Here is a 15,658-nt window from a genome sequence, read left to right as displayed (position 1 = left end):
GACCTGCTGAGTGTTTCTAGCATTTTCTGTTATGACATCTCTTCACTTGCTCTGGCATGTGACCATCCATGATTGTTGGAGCAAGTAAGTTTATTAAAGAGGCAGATTTTCCAGAAAGTTTGCAGTCCATAGTTAAATTCATGTTGTCTAGATTATTAGTCCAAACCTCTGCATGAATATTACTACAGTAACTGCACTTCAAAAGTACTTAATTGGCTGTAAAGAGCTTAGGGTCGTCCTGAGGTCATGAAAGGTGCTATATAAATGCAATTCTTTATTTTTAATCGTTCATTAACATGACCACTATGCTACCGTACCCGTCTTATGTCCCAATTTATGTCTTAATAACTCCCTTTCCAAATACAATCAGAGACCAAAGGACTTTCCAACACAGAAGATGTCATATGTTTTCTGATTACCTTGTTAAGGTAACAAATTGCTTTGTTTCGATTCTGGGTAAAACAGCTTCCATTTAGCTTAGCAACCACCTATATGTGCTTGCTTTAAAAACACTTGTGAGAATATACTTTACTTAAAAAAACTTTAAAAGTAACTCTTACTTTCAAATTCTTTTTGTAAAGAAATGGTAAAAAAAACCTGAACCATGACACTGTCCTTTGAGAATGTGCGAAGCAACTTGCCATGTGTTTCAGTTCACTAACTTTGTCTGTGCAGTGCTGGTTGACTGCTTCACAGAATTGCAGTACACTCAGGATCACGTGACACCTCCAGGGCCATCTGCAGTGGGTCCTTTTCAACACAGCTTGGGTTCTCTCAGCAACACTAACCAATGTTATCAAGATCTTGGGCTCCAACGTCTGTGTGTTAGCTTTGCCTGGATTCAACAAAAAGGCTGGACAGGACCTTGTTGTTGAGCTTCATCGTCTGCTCTCAAGCAAATCGCAGGACATGCCAAGGGAATGTCCAGCGTGACAGAAGCAGGTATTAATAAGTGAGCTGTCTCTCAGGGTGACCCATGCTACCCAGCCAACCTACTCAAATAATCGACGCAGAGCCAGAGAGAGGGCAAGGCTAGGCAATCACCACAATGGTCAATGAAAGCTGCATACCCAAATAATCGACTATCTGTTCGCTCCTCAGATGCTAAATATTCATGGGCTAGATTTTCCACGTTTTTTGCATGCTTGACACCCACTTACCACCCATTTTACCACTGAAATAACGTTTGACACCCATTTAGCCACAAAATGGAAACTGATGGGCATTTTTCGGAAACTAATCGGCAAGGGTTACTTTCCCCATGTGCGTTACGCCGGGAAAAAACATTACCGCCTGCCCACTTTTTTGGGGCGGAATCATCACAATGGGCGAAATCAACACCCATAATATCGCCTAGCATTACTTTCCGCACGGAATTAACGCCAAGATTCAATAATACTGCCTGCCCATTTTTTTTTGTCGTAAAGAGCACATTTGGCGAAACTAACGCCAGGAGATCGTCCACCGTCACTTTCACCACCTCGCACACATATCGCCCACAATATCGCTCGTCCAAATAAACGCCCGGAGAAAGTGGAACTGTTCTGAACTAAAGCCAGCGGTGTGGGTGCCATTTTTAAAATCGCAGGTCGCTTCATTCAAAAGGCTGCTTCAACTTCGGGGGAGTTTGCATTGACTCTGGAGTTCTTCTCAGGTGAAGTGACCATCTCAACAGGCATATTTTGAGACTCTGGACTATTGGGGGTTTACTCTAGGTGTATTTTAGTGAGGAAATTATTGCTTCTGATCAATCGCTATTATATGTTCAATGCAATGGGGCCAGCCATTTCTCAGCCTGCATCGATTAATACGCAGATGCTGCAGAGTGCAGATGGCTCAATGTGTGATGCACATCATTATGTGCCCAATTTAAGACATGCAAGAATGAGGAGGAGGGCCAGACCATATACACCCTACAAGTACAGGGAAAAGAGGTCTTACCTCAACGTGTCCAACCATACCTGCCTTCGGAGACTGCGCCTCCACAAGGTGGTGATCAATGAAATATGTGAGCTCATCAGGCCACATATGCAGCCTGCCATCAGAACATCAGTGTCGGTCGAGGTCAAGGTCACCGCGGCACTGTCTTTCTACGCATCTGGTTCCTTTCGGGCCTCCGCGTTTGAGATTTGCCCTCTGTCTCACCATGCCACCCATCGCTGCTTACAGGTCACGGAGGCCCTGTACGCAAGAAGGATGGACTTTATCAGCTTCCCCATGGTTACCAAGACTCAAACTGATAGGGCTGGAGCATTCTATCACATTGCTGAGTTCCCCAGGGTGCAGGGAGCAATACAGTGCACACACATCGCCATACGGCCACCTCCTCAGAACCCGGAGCTTTATCGTAATAGAAAAGGATTTCACTCCCTGAAGGTCCGACTAGTTGTTGACCACAACCAGATTATAATGGCAGTGAATGCCAAATGTCCGGGCAGCTTCGATGAGGCTCACATCCTGCGTGAGAGCTCTGCCTCTGACATCTTTAAGAGTCAGCCACAAGGGTAATGCTGGATGCTTGGTGATAACTGATATGGCCTCGCCACCTGGCTGATGACCCCTCTGCGTTACACCCACACCGAGGCCGAGAAGCAATATTACCAGAGCCACAGAGACACATGCAATGTGGTCCACAAAATGATAACTGTGCTTAAGCAGCGCTTCAGATGTCTCAACCACTCAGGAGGGAGCTACAATACAATCCTGAGCAAATAGGTAAATTTGTGGTCATGTGTTCCATGCTGCACAACCTGGCTGCCAGGAGGGGACAAGAATTGCCAGAAGGGACTGATGCTCCACCTCAGGAGAGAGAGGAGGTGGATGACGAGGGGCTGGATGCTCACCTAGGGCCAGACAATCACGCTGGCTATGCAACTATGCCCATGTCCCCCTCCAGACCATATGAAAGTGCCCGTGGTGGCTACATAGCTGCAAGACTCTTATGTGAGGAGCTGATATCTGAACGATTTGTCTGAAAGAACGTTGCTGTGAGTGACAATGCTGACACACTGCTGTGTGTATGCACCTCGGACATCAATGGTGCCCATCACCTTGGTGCCATTAAAGTTTACGTTGATTGAAATTAAGTTTTATTTAACCCTTTCATGTTAAGGAATCACCAGTGTGTAATGCTCCAGCTATCTGAGACAATGCGCAACAAGGTTATGTTGAATTAAAAAAAAATTATACCAACATTGGTCTGAAATCATAAGTATCATGGGCAAAAACACCCAACCCCCCACTCACACCCCACTTTTTCCACCATTGACATCAATCAAATGTTCAACATGTCCAGCAACACAGAATGCAAATGCAAAGTAGGAGGATGGTCCCCTCCTGCCATACATTACAACAAATTGCATACACCCAGATGATGATGATAACACAGCCATTACCTGTGGACATGCACCTAATTTTCCTTCCCCCTCCCCTTCTTCTCCCCAGCTCAACCCCTTCCCCTCCTCGCTCCACGGTGCCTGGCGGAGGAGCTCCTCAATCAGTGCTTCATTGGGGGGGACTGAAGGCAGATGCAGTCGTTGCGCGGGTACGGGAGAGGGGGGTGCAGAGGGAGGAACATTCTCTGATGCACAGGCTGGATCTTGGTCCTGCCTCTCATCTATTGTTCAGTGGTGGTGTGGAACCTAGGGGTGGAGTGCCACGCTCTGGGACCACTGGGAGGCCTGTGCCAGCAGTGTTCCAGGCTATCGCATCTAGGGCCTCCGCCATCCGCAGAACATACTCAGTCATGGTGGCGAGCTATCGGGATATGCCCACCAATGCTTCAATGAGCTTGTCACCAATGTCTACAGTCCTCCTGGACAACTGTACCATCTCTCCGCAGCTGGTGATGCAGGTTCCTCAAATTCCGCGCTCTCATCCATGGAGAACAGACCCAGTGGATTGACGGCGAGAATCGGAGCTCCTCATCACCAGGTGTAGGATCGTCTGGCGAGTCGGACCCCACGCCCCCACCTTCTGGCCTCTGTGGTCTTGCCTGGGACAGCGCTGCTGGCTGAGCTGCAAAACACAAATGAGGTTATTAGAGGAGAAGGGGGTGCTAGGGTCACAAGGTGAGTTCAGCGCTACACACAGCATATGCACGACAAAAGCACCACCACTATCAAGATCATCACAGACATCACATTTTATGACCATCAACACATTTGTATTGCAATGATCTTCTTTTGGCCAGCAATATTTATAGGACAATTTTAGAAATCACCTATCATATATGATTGTTCGGATATGAGTGGGTGTGGCATCCATTGACTTTACATCACGCAATGTTGTCAATTTTACTCACGTCGCTTCACTTCAGGGTCTGCAGATGCTTTCGTGGCTGTCCGGGAGTGCTTCCCCACAAGTGCGAGCGCCTGCTCCTCTATCTCAGTGATGTCGTTGGTGACTGGTGGCCCCCCACCCGTTCGCCTCTGCACGGACCTCACCATTGATAGCTTCTTCTGTAAAAGGTGACAGGCCAACATGGCAGGAGATCGTTGCGTGATATAATAGCTAAATACTGTCACAGAGATTGATACAACACATAACCGACAGATGTAACCTTGATTATTAGGATAATTATCGTTCTTTACCTAACGATGTGCACCGTGACCACAGGCTTTGACTGGTAGAAGTAAAAGACCTCACATCTGCTGATAGTCACTCATGAGTGTTATAAATCAAATTATAAAAATACATAAGTACATGTAAATAAATGTAATACTTACTCTTGCGGATCCCACAAGGTCGTTCCATCATTTGCGGCATTGGTTGCCCTCATGCACCTTGTTGGTCGCCAATGAGACCACCTCTGCTATCTTGGCCCATATCTTCTGGTAGGCCTTTGGGGTGGACTTCCCACGCCTTCCATGTGTCAAATCACCCCAGCGTAACTCGACCTTCTGCAGGAGGGAGACATTTGCCTTTTCCGAGAACCTCCTCGCTCTTTTGCGCCCTCCAATGTGCTTCTCTCCCAGCTCACTGCCCTCGCCAGCATCAGTCTCCACCATGTGCTGTGATGCCTCCTCCTCTACCTCCATTATAGGCCAAATTCGGGCAAATATGAGGCTGGTAACAACTAATTTTTGTTGTCCTATTTGCTCTAAAGCTCTAAACTCTCCCTCCTTCCTCCCAAAGCAGCCACACCACACCCATACACACCTTCAGTCCATCTCAGCTCCCTCTCTCTCTATCTCCTCTTCTGCACATGTCATGATGATCCTTGACCTCCTGAATCGTGGGAATCGAGTGTTGCCATGCCGTTGCTAAGGACGGCGACACTTTATGGTAGACGGTCAGAGAGATTTAATTCTACCACCCACTTCATATCGCTCGCGGTAACGGCCAATTAAAAAAATGGAGACTAGGTGCTTTAAGAATGGGCGAGAAGCCGGCGATCTGAAAACCCATTTTTACCGCCCACACCGGAAATAATGCCCATTCTTGGGCGATCTGCACAAAATTGTAAAATCTAGCACAACATCTTTTTCAGACTTCCCAGCCTCTCTTCATCATGCGAGACAATATGGCTATTGCATCCCCAGGCTTTTTTTTTTCTCTCCAAGGTGGTTAATGCTTCCCTGGAAATAGAATTCAGGTAAATTCAAATTTTGGAGTTTCAGCAGCTTCACAACCTAAAATCAATGTCCGAAACTGAACCCAAGCTTTAATTTTGTTTCTAATACACCTCTATCGCTCTTGTGACATTTGACTACGTTAAAAGCGCAATATAAATACAAGTTGTTGTTGTTGTTGCTGGTGGCCACTGTCTTAGGTTGAACCAGACTGTTTGCAACCTTGGCCTACCCTGTGCTTCCAAACCCCATATCGTCTCCATCACCACCTCTGTAACATCGCACATCCAACCCGCTGGCTCAGCTCATTGGCTGCTGAAACTCTCATCTATGCCTTTGTTACCTCTCGACTTGACAACAACAACAACTTGTATTTTTTGTAAAATGTCACAAGGGGTTTCACAGGAGTAGACAGCATAAGACAACAAAATTTGACACCGAGCCACATAGGGAGAAATTAGGGCAGATGACCAAAAGCTTGGTCAAAGAGGTAGGTTTTAAGGAGTTTCTTAAAGGAAGAAAGTGAGGTAGAGAGGTGGAGAGGTTTAGAGAGGGAATTCCAGAGCTTAGGGCCTCAGCAACAGAAGATATGATCACCAACGGTTGAGCGATTATAATCAGGGATGCTCCAGAAGGCAGAATTAGAGGAGCGCAGACATCTCGGGGGATTGTGGGGCTGAAGGAGATTACAGAGATAGGGAGGGACGAGGCCATGGAGGGATTTGAAAACTATTCCTATTATCTCCTAGCCAGCCTCCCACCCCCTATAACAAAGGCATAGATGAGAGTTTCAGCAGCCAATGAGCTGAGGCAGCAGGATAGATGTGCGATGTTACAGAGGTGGTGATGGAGACGATATGGGGTTTGTAAGCTCAGGGCAGGCCAAGGTTGCAAACAATCTGGTTCAACCTAAGACAGTGGCCGCCAGCAACAACAACAACTCTGCTTCTCGTATCCTAACTCACACCAAGTCCCGTTCACCCATCATCCCCATGCTTGCTGACCTACATTGGCTCCCTGTCTGGCAATACATTGATTTTTAAATTCTCATCCTGGTTTTCAAATCCCTCCTCATGACCTTGCCTCTTGCTAATCTGTAACCTCCTCCAGCCCTAAAACTCACTGAGATCTCTGGGCTGCTCCAATTCTGGACTCCTGCATTTCCCTGATTTTAATCACTCCACCACTGGCAGCCGTGCCTTCAGCTGCTTCGGCCCTAAACTCTGGAATTCCCTCCCTAAACCACTCCACCTCTCTACCTTTATTTCTTCCTTTAAGACGCTCTTTAAAACCTATCCCATTAACCAAGCCTTTGGTCACCTGTCCTAATATCTCTTTATGTGGCTCAGTGTCAAAATTTGTTTTATAGCATTTCTGTGAAGCGCCTGGAGACGTTTTGCTTCATTAAAGGCGCTATATCAATTCAAGTTGTTGTTAGGAAATGCCCACTATAAGGTTTGGATACATAATCCGTACTCAAATTGAAATGTTGATAGTTCTTCCCAATGCTCCTTAGCATAGATGAACTACAAGACAATATGATGTGAATATTCAATTTTATCTGTATGGAGGATCATGGTTCAGAAAAGCGCTTAATGGGATTTCCAAATCACTTCAGTTCTATCAACCTAAATTGGCCAAATTAGGGAACGTTTTATCAATTAATTTTGTGCTGGAAGGCATTTGCTCAGCTTTCTTAGAAATAAGACTTGCTTTACTCAGAAATTGGTTTGGGTTTTATTGCTGGTCTTACTACGCTGTGTAAAAATTATTTTTAGAAAGAATACTGTTATAGAGAGTCTGCCTCTGTGGTCTTAAATCTCTGTGTTTCTGTTGGTTGTTGTTTTAATGACCTTGGATGAAGGGACAAAGTATAATGTAGCCAAGTTTGCTAATGATAATGATGGGTGGGAGAGCAAATTGTGAGGAGGATACACTACATCTGCAAAGGGATATAGACAGGCTAAGTGAGTGGGTAGAAATTTGGCAAATGGAGTATAATGTTGGAAAATGTGAAGTTATCTACTTTGGCAGAAAAATTGGAAAAGCAAATTATAATTTAAATGGAGAAAAATTGCAAAGTGCTGCAATACCGAGGGACGTGGGAGTCCTTTTGCACGAAAAGTTAGTATGTAGGTACAGCAAGTATTCAGAAAGGCAAATGGAATGTCGGCCTTCATTTCAAGGGGAATGGAGTATAAAAGCAGAGACGTCCTGCTTCAATTGTATAGGGTATTGGTAAGCGACCCCACACCTGGAGTACTGCATACAGTTTTGGTCTTTGTATTTAAGGAAGGATATACTTGTATTGGTGGCTGTTCAGAGAAGGTTCACTAGATGGATTCCGGAGATGAGAGGGTTGATTTATGAAGATAGGTTGAGTAGGTTGGGCCTATATTCATTGGAGTTCAGAAGAATAAGAGATGACCTAATCGAAACATATAAGATAATGAGGGGTCTCAACAAGGTGGATGTAGAGAGGATATTTCCATTCTAAAACTAAGGGGCATAGTCTCAGAATAAGGGGCCGCCCATTTAAAACTGAGATGAGGAGGAATTTCTTCTCTCAGAGGGTTGCAAATCTGTGGAATTTTCTGCCTCAGACATCTGTGGAGGCTGGGTCATTGAATATATTTAAGGCGGAGACAGACAGATTTTTGAGCAATCAGGGAATAAAGGGTTATGGGGAGTGGGCAGGGAAATAGAGCTGAGTCCATGATCAGAACAGCCATGATCTTATTAAATGGCGGAGCAGACTCGAGGGGCCAAATGGTCTACTCCTGTTCCTATTTCTTATGTTAAAAGTGATTTTTGTCTCAATTGAGATAATATTCAGTAATATTTCCCAATTCATTTCTATTAGCTCAACCCACTTTCCTTTTGAAATTTGCCTTTTTTAAAGTCATATACCTCTGTCACGGTCTGTTCTCTTAATAAAGACCACCAGTACGCTGTCAGATTTAATCAGCACATATCGCTTCAATGCTCCGTCTCTGTAATGAGCAGCTGTTTAGCTATCCTTGCAAATGTAGCTCAGAGAAATGTTTTTTGGCGAATAGTTTCTCCCAATAATAAATATTGACATCTCCAGCATATTGCAAAATCTTTAAATTAGATCTGATGATCCCATGGATTTCTCAGGCTACAGCTTGCATTAGCTTGAATGGAAAAAAAATTGGGAGGATTCTTTAACTTATCACTTTTTGTAGTTTATTTTTACAAAACACTTACATTACAGTTTTCATCAGCATTGGCTCGCTGCTCACGTTTGTAGGATGTGACGGGAATAAAGGTTACCAATGTACAGCTTGTTAGGAGAGTGTTCATCCTTATTGAGTTTTCTGGATATACGCATACGAATGCTATGGAACATTCCTTACACCTTTAACCCAAACGGCTCTTTTCAGACAAGTATCAGTGCGGCCATCAGGGGCACCCATCCCTTTCACTGCAATACTGCAGCGAGAGGCAGAAGGGACCTAAAATCAAGGAAGCTGCAGGCTTTTAGAATCAGGCAATAACTGGGGTGGATAAGAACATAAGAAATAAGAGCAGGAGTAAGCCAATGGCCCCGTGAGCCTGCTCCGCCATTTAATAAGATCATGGCTGATCTGATCCTGGGATCAGCTCTACTTCCCTACCCACACCCCATAACCCTTCACCCCCTTCTTATTCAAAAATCTGTCTATCTCCACGTTAAATATATTCAATGACCCAGCCTCCACAGCTCTCTAGGACAGTGGATTCCACAGATTTCTCCTCATTTCAGTTCTAAATGGGTGACCCCTTATCTGAAACTGTGCCCCCTAGTTCTAGTTTCTCCCACGAGTGGAAACATCCTCTCTGCATCTACCTTGTCGAGCCCCCTCAGTATCTTATATGTTTCAATAAGATCTCCTCTCATTCTTCTAAACTCCAATGAGTATAGGTCCAACCTGTTCAACCTTTCTTCATAAGACAACAGAATATAAGTCCAACCTTTATCCCAGGAATCAATCTAGTGAACCTTCTTTGAACTACCTCCAATGCAAGTATATCCCTCCTTAAATAAGGAGACCAAAACTTTCGCAATACTCTAGGTGAGGTCTCACCAATACCCTGCAGAGTTGTAGCAGGACTTCCCTGCTTTTATACTCCATCCCTTTGCAATAAAGGCCAACATTTCATTTGCCTTCCTGATTACTTGGTGTACCTGCATACTAACCTATAGGGCCAGATTTTACATTTTTGTGCAGATCGCCTAAAAATGGCCGTTATTTCCGACGTGGGTGGTAAAAATGAGTTTTCAGATCACCGGCTTCTCGCCCATTCTCAAAGCCCCTAGTCTCCATTTTTGAAATTGGGCGTTACCACAAGCGATATGAAATGGGCAGTAGCGTTACGATCTTCTGCCATAAAGTGTCGCCATCTTTAGCAACGGCATGGCAACGCACGATTCCCGCGATTCAGGAGGTCAAGGGTCATCATGACTGCTGTGTATGCAATAACTCAACAGACTGAATATTATAAACTCTGAACAGATACAAACCTAGCTCTATTTTATTAGGGCCCAAAGTGATTACCTTACAAGATGGCTGGCTTTTTATACCTGGGCCACACACACGTGCGCACAGCCCAATGACCTCTGCCAGTGGCACCACCTGGTGGCTAGTAAACCCAAGCATACATGCATGACAATATCCCCCTTTAAGATATTAGTAATGGTCTTTTTACAAATTGAGACGGTCCAGGGCTTTCCGCTTCCGAGTTGAACGTCTCAGTTCAACTCCAGCCTTGGGCGAGCGTCCTGAATCTGTTATGACTGGGGACTGGGTAGCCGATCTGATGGGAGTGGCAATGACCACGTCAGGGATTGAAAGTCCAGATTCATTGACCGTGTCAGTGATTGAAAGTCCAGATTCATTGATGACAGCGGAGTCCTCTGATAACTGAGGATAGGTTGGTTGGTCACTGATTAGGTCTTCCTCAGACTGTTCCGGTTCATCCGTGTGCTGCAGCTTTATCTGATTGACATGTTTCCTACATGTCTGCCCATTCTTGAGCATAACGATAAACATTCTTTTACCCTCCTTGGCCATAACAGTACCGGCGATCCATTTGGGACCTTGACCATAATTCAGTACATACACAGGATCATTGCTAGAAATGTCACGTGACACAGTAGCGCGATCATGATACCCTTGCTGACTTTGGCGTCTGTATTCGACACGATTATTCAAGTCAGGGTGGACAAGAGAGAGCCTGGTCTTGAGACCTATCTTCATCAATATGGGGTCTTGTCCTGTAACTAAGCAATATGCGTGAAAAGCGAGTTTACAGTGAACTTTGAATTACATGTTTCATACTCTGCTTGATGGTTTGGACCACACGCTCTGCTTGTCCATTGGATGTGAATTTGAATGGTGCTGACATTACATGTTTGATACCATTGAGTTTCATGAACTCTTGAAACTCCATCCTGGTGAAGCAAGATCCGTTGTCGCTTACAATGATGTCCGGCAAACCATGTGTAGCAAACATGACACGAAGGCTCTCAATGGTAGCTGTGGATGTGCTGGATGACATGATTGTACACTCTATCCACTTGGAATAAGCATCCACAACAACTAAGAACATCTTTCCCAGGAACGGACCTTCAAAGTTGATGTGGATCCTGGACCATGGTTTAGATGGCCTGGACCACAGACTCAGCGGCAATTCCGCTGGTGCTTTACTAAGGTGCATGCAAGTGTTGCACTGATGCACACATGATTCCAGATCAGAGTCAATTCGAGGCCACGATACATGAGACCTGGCAATAGCTTTCATCATGACAATACCGGGATGCATGCTATGTAGATCATTCACAAATTTCTCTCTGCCTTTCTTGGGCATAACAACACAATTACCCCACAATATACAATCTGATTGAATGGATAGTTCGTCTTTGTGACGGATGTAAGGTTTGGTCCCCTCACACATTTGTTTGGGTATGGCAGACCAACCACCACTAAGGATACAACGTTTCACAACCGATAATATCGGGTCCCGGCTGATCCAGGAATTAACTTGTTGGGCCATGACAGGGGTTCCTTCACTTTCAAAAGCATCCATGACTAACAGTAGGTCTGCATTTCCACCTCCGATGTGGGCAACGGCAGATGGCTCAAATCATCGGCACAATTTTCAGTGCCAGGTCTATGGCAAATGACATGATCATAGGCAGATAATGTCAGCGCCGACCTCTGGATGCAGGATGATGCATTGGTATTGATACCTTTGTTTTCCGAAAACAATGAAATGAGTGGCTTGTGATCTGTTTCCAGTTCAAACCGAAGACCAAACATCTTTTTAACCCCATACAGACAGGCTAGTGCTTCTTTTTCTACCATGCTGTAGGCTCTTTCCACCTTTGACAAACTTTTTGAAGCATATGCAACAGGTTGTAATTTGGCCGACTCATTAGCTTGTTGGAGCACGCAACCAACTCCATATGACGAAGCATCACAGGCCAATACTAGACGCTTACATAGATCATAATGTACCAGCAGCTTGTTAGAGCAAAGCAGATTAGTAGCTTTTTCAAAAGCTCTACCTTGAGAGCGCCCCAAACCCAGTTGTCGCATTTTCTGAGAAGCATGTGCATTAACTCTGATACGGTGCTCAATCTAGGTAAGCAATTACCAAAGTAGTTGAGTAGGCCAAGGAACGAATGCAGCTCTGTCACATTCTGAGGCTTAGGTGCATTTTTGATGGCCTTGGTTTTCGAGTCTGTAGGCCTAATACTGTCAGCAGTCATTTTCCTCGCTAGGAATTCGACTTCCGGTGCCATGAAGACGCACTTCGAGCGTTTCAGTCTGAGTCCCACTTTGTCCAGATTGTTCAGATGTTCAACGGAGTCACGACCTGTGACCAGTATGTCATCTTGGAACACGACGGTTCTGGGGATGGACTTCAGTAAACTCTCCATGTTCCTCTGAAATATGGCTGCAGCCAAGCGAATTCCGAAAGGATACCTGTTGTAGATAAACAGTCCTTTATGAGTGTTGATGGACGTAAGTTTCTTCGACGTGTTGACCAGCAACTGTAGGCCGACGTCAGATCCAGTTTTGTGAACGACTTCCTCCTGGCTAGCGTTGCAAATAGGTCATCAGCTTTCAGTAACAGGTATTGATCCTATTTCAAAACTCAGTTGATCATAACCTTGTAGTCTCCACAAATCCTGACAGTGCCATCACTTTTCAACGTGGGAACAATGGGGCTGGCCCATTCGTTAAATTCGACGGGTGATATGATCCCTTCACGCTGGAGTCTGTCCAGTTTGATTTCGACCTTCTCCCTCATCATGTACGGAACTGCCCGAGTTTTATGATGGATGGGTCTTGCGTCCGAGTCCACATGGATCTGCATCATGGCTCCTGTGAAATTGCCAATGCCTGGTTCAAACTGCGAGGGGAACTTGCTCAGCACTTGAGCTCATGGCTTATCCTCCTCTGACGACAACGCTTTGATCTCCTTCCAGTTCCATTTGATTTTTTCTTAATAGTTCCTGCAGAACAGCGTTGGACCATTGCCTGGAACAATCCATAATGGTAAATCGTGAACCGCACCATTATACGACACCTTGAATACTGCACTGCCAATCACCATTATGAGTTCTTTAATGTACATACTCAACTTGCCATTGACTGGACTCAGCTTAGGCCTCACAGCCTTAGTATCCCACAGCCTGTCGAATGTCCACTGGCTCATTATTGATTGAAACATAGAAACATAGGAACATAGAAAATGGGTGCACGAGTAGGCAATTCGGCCCTTCGAGTCTGCACCACCATTCAATAAAATCATGGCTGATCATTCCCTCAGTACCCCTTTCCTACTTTCTTTCCATACCCCTTGATCCCTTTAGCCGTAAGGGCCATATCTAACTCCCTCTTGAATATAGCCAATGAACTGGCATCAACAACTCTCTGCGGCAGGGAATTCCACAGGTTAACTACTCTCTGAGTGAAGAAGTTTCTCCTCATCTCAGTCCTAAATGGCCTACCCCTTATCCTAAGACTGTGTTCCCTGGTTCTGGATCCCCAACATCGGGAACAATCTAACCGCATCTAACCTGTCCCGTCTCGTCAGAATCTTGTATGTTTCTATGAGATCCCCTCTCATTCTTCTAAACTCCAATGTATAAAGACCCAGTTGAACCAGTCTCTCATCATATGTAAGTCCTGCCATCCCAGGAATCAGTCTGGTGAACCTTCGCTGCACTCCCTCAATAGCAAGAACATCCTTCCTCAGATTAGGAGACCAAAACTGAACACAATATTCCAGGTGAGGCCTCACCAAGGCTCTGTACAACTGCAGTAAGACCTCCCTGCTCCTCTACTCAAATCCCCGAGCTATGAAGGCCAACATACCATTTGCCTTCTTCACCGCCTGCTGTATCTATATGCCAACTTTTAATGACTGATGAACCATGTCACCCAGGTCTCGTTGGACCTCACCTTTTCCTAATCTGCCACCATTCAGATAATATTCTGCCTTCGCGTTTTTGCCCCCAAAGTGGATAACCTCACTTTTATCCACATTATACTGCATCTGCCATGCAGTTACCCACTCACCTAACCTGTCCAATTCACCCTGCAGCCTCTTAGCATCCCCCTCACAACTCACACCGCCACCCAGTTTAGTGTAATCTGCAAACTTGGAGATATTACACTCAATTCCTTCATCCAAATCATTGATGTATATTGTAAAGAGCTGGGGTCTCAACACTGAGTCCTGCGGCACTCCACTAGTCACTGCCTGCCATTCTGAAAAGGAACCGTTTATCCTGATTCTGCTTCCTGTCTGTCAACCAATTCTCTATCCAGGTCAGTATATTACTCCCAATAACATGTGCTTTGATTTTGCACACCAATCTCTTGTGTGGGACCTTGTCAAAAGCCTTTTGAAAGTCCAAATGCACCACATCCACTGGTTCTCCCTTGTCCCCTCCACTCAAATACATTCTCAAAAAATTCCAGAAGATTTGTCAAGCATGATTTCGGAGAAACTGAAGGAAATTCTTATTAGTCAGGAAATTGTGTTAGGGAAATTGATGGGATTGAAGGCCGATAAATCCCCAGGGCCTGATAGTCTGCATCCCAGAGTACTTAAGGAAGTGGCCCTAGAAATCGTGGATGCATTGGTGATCATTTTCCAACATTCTATAGACTTTGTATCAGTTCTTATGGATTGGAGGGTAGCTAATGTAACCCCACTTTTTAAAAAAGGAGGGAGAGAAAACAGGGAATTACAGGCCAGTTAGCCCGACATCGGTAGTGGGGAAAATATTGGAATCAATTATTAAAGATGTAATAGTAGCGCATTTGGAAAGCAGTGACAGGATCGGTCCAAGTCAGCATGGATTTATGAAAGGGAAATAATGCTTGACAAATCTTCTAGAATTTTTTGAGGATGTAACTAATAGAATGGATAAAGGAGAACCAGTGGATATGGTGTATTTGGAATTTCAAAAGGCTTTTGACAAGATCCCACACAAGAGATTAGTGTGCAAAATTAAAGCACATGGTATTGGGGGTAATGTATTGACGTGGATAGAGAACTGGTTGGCAGACAGGAAGCAAAGAGTGGGAATAAACGGGTCCTTTTCAGAATGGCAGGCAGTGGCTAGTAGGGTACCGCAAGGTTCAGTGCTGGGACCCCAGCTATTTACAATATACATTAATGATTTAGACGAAGGAATTGAAAGTAATATCTCCTAGTTTGCAGATGACACTAAGCTGGGTGGCAGTATGAGCTATCCCTTCATAAATCCATGCTGATTTGGACCGATCTTGTCACTGCTTTCCAAATGCACTGCTATTTCATCCTTAATAATTGATTCCAACATTTTCCCCACCACTGATGTCAAGCTAACCAGTCTATAATTACCCGGTTTCTCGCTCCCTCCCTTTTTAAAAATTGGTGTTACATTAGCTACCCTCCAGTCCATAGGAACTGACCCAGAGTCGATAGACTGTTGGAAAATGGTCACCAATGCATCCACTATTTCTAGGGCCACTTCCTTAAGTACTCTGGGTTGCAGTCTATCAGGCCCTGGGGAT

This window comes from Pristiophorus japonicus, chromosome 2, assembly GCF_044704955.1.
Source record: "Pristiophorus japonicus isolate sPriJap1 chromosome 2, sPriJap1.hap1, whole genome shotgun sequence".
NCBI classification, from domain to species: Eukaryota; Metazoa; Chordata; class Chondrichthyes; family Pristiophoridae; genus Pristiophorus; species Pristiophorus japonicus.
This window is presented reverse-complemented; position numbering follows the sequence as displayed.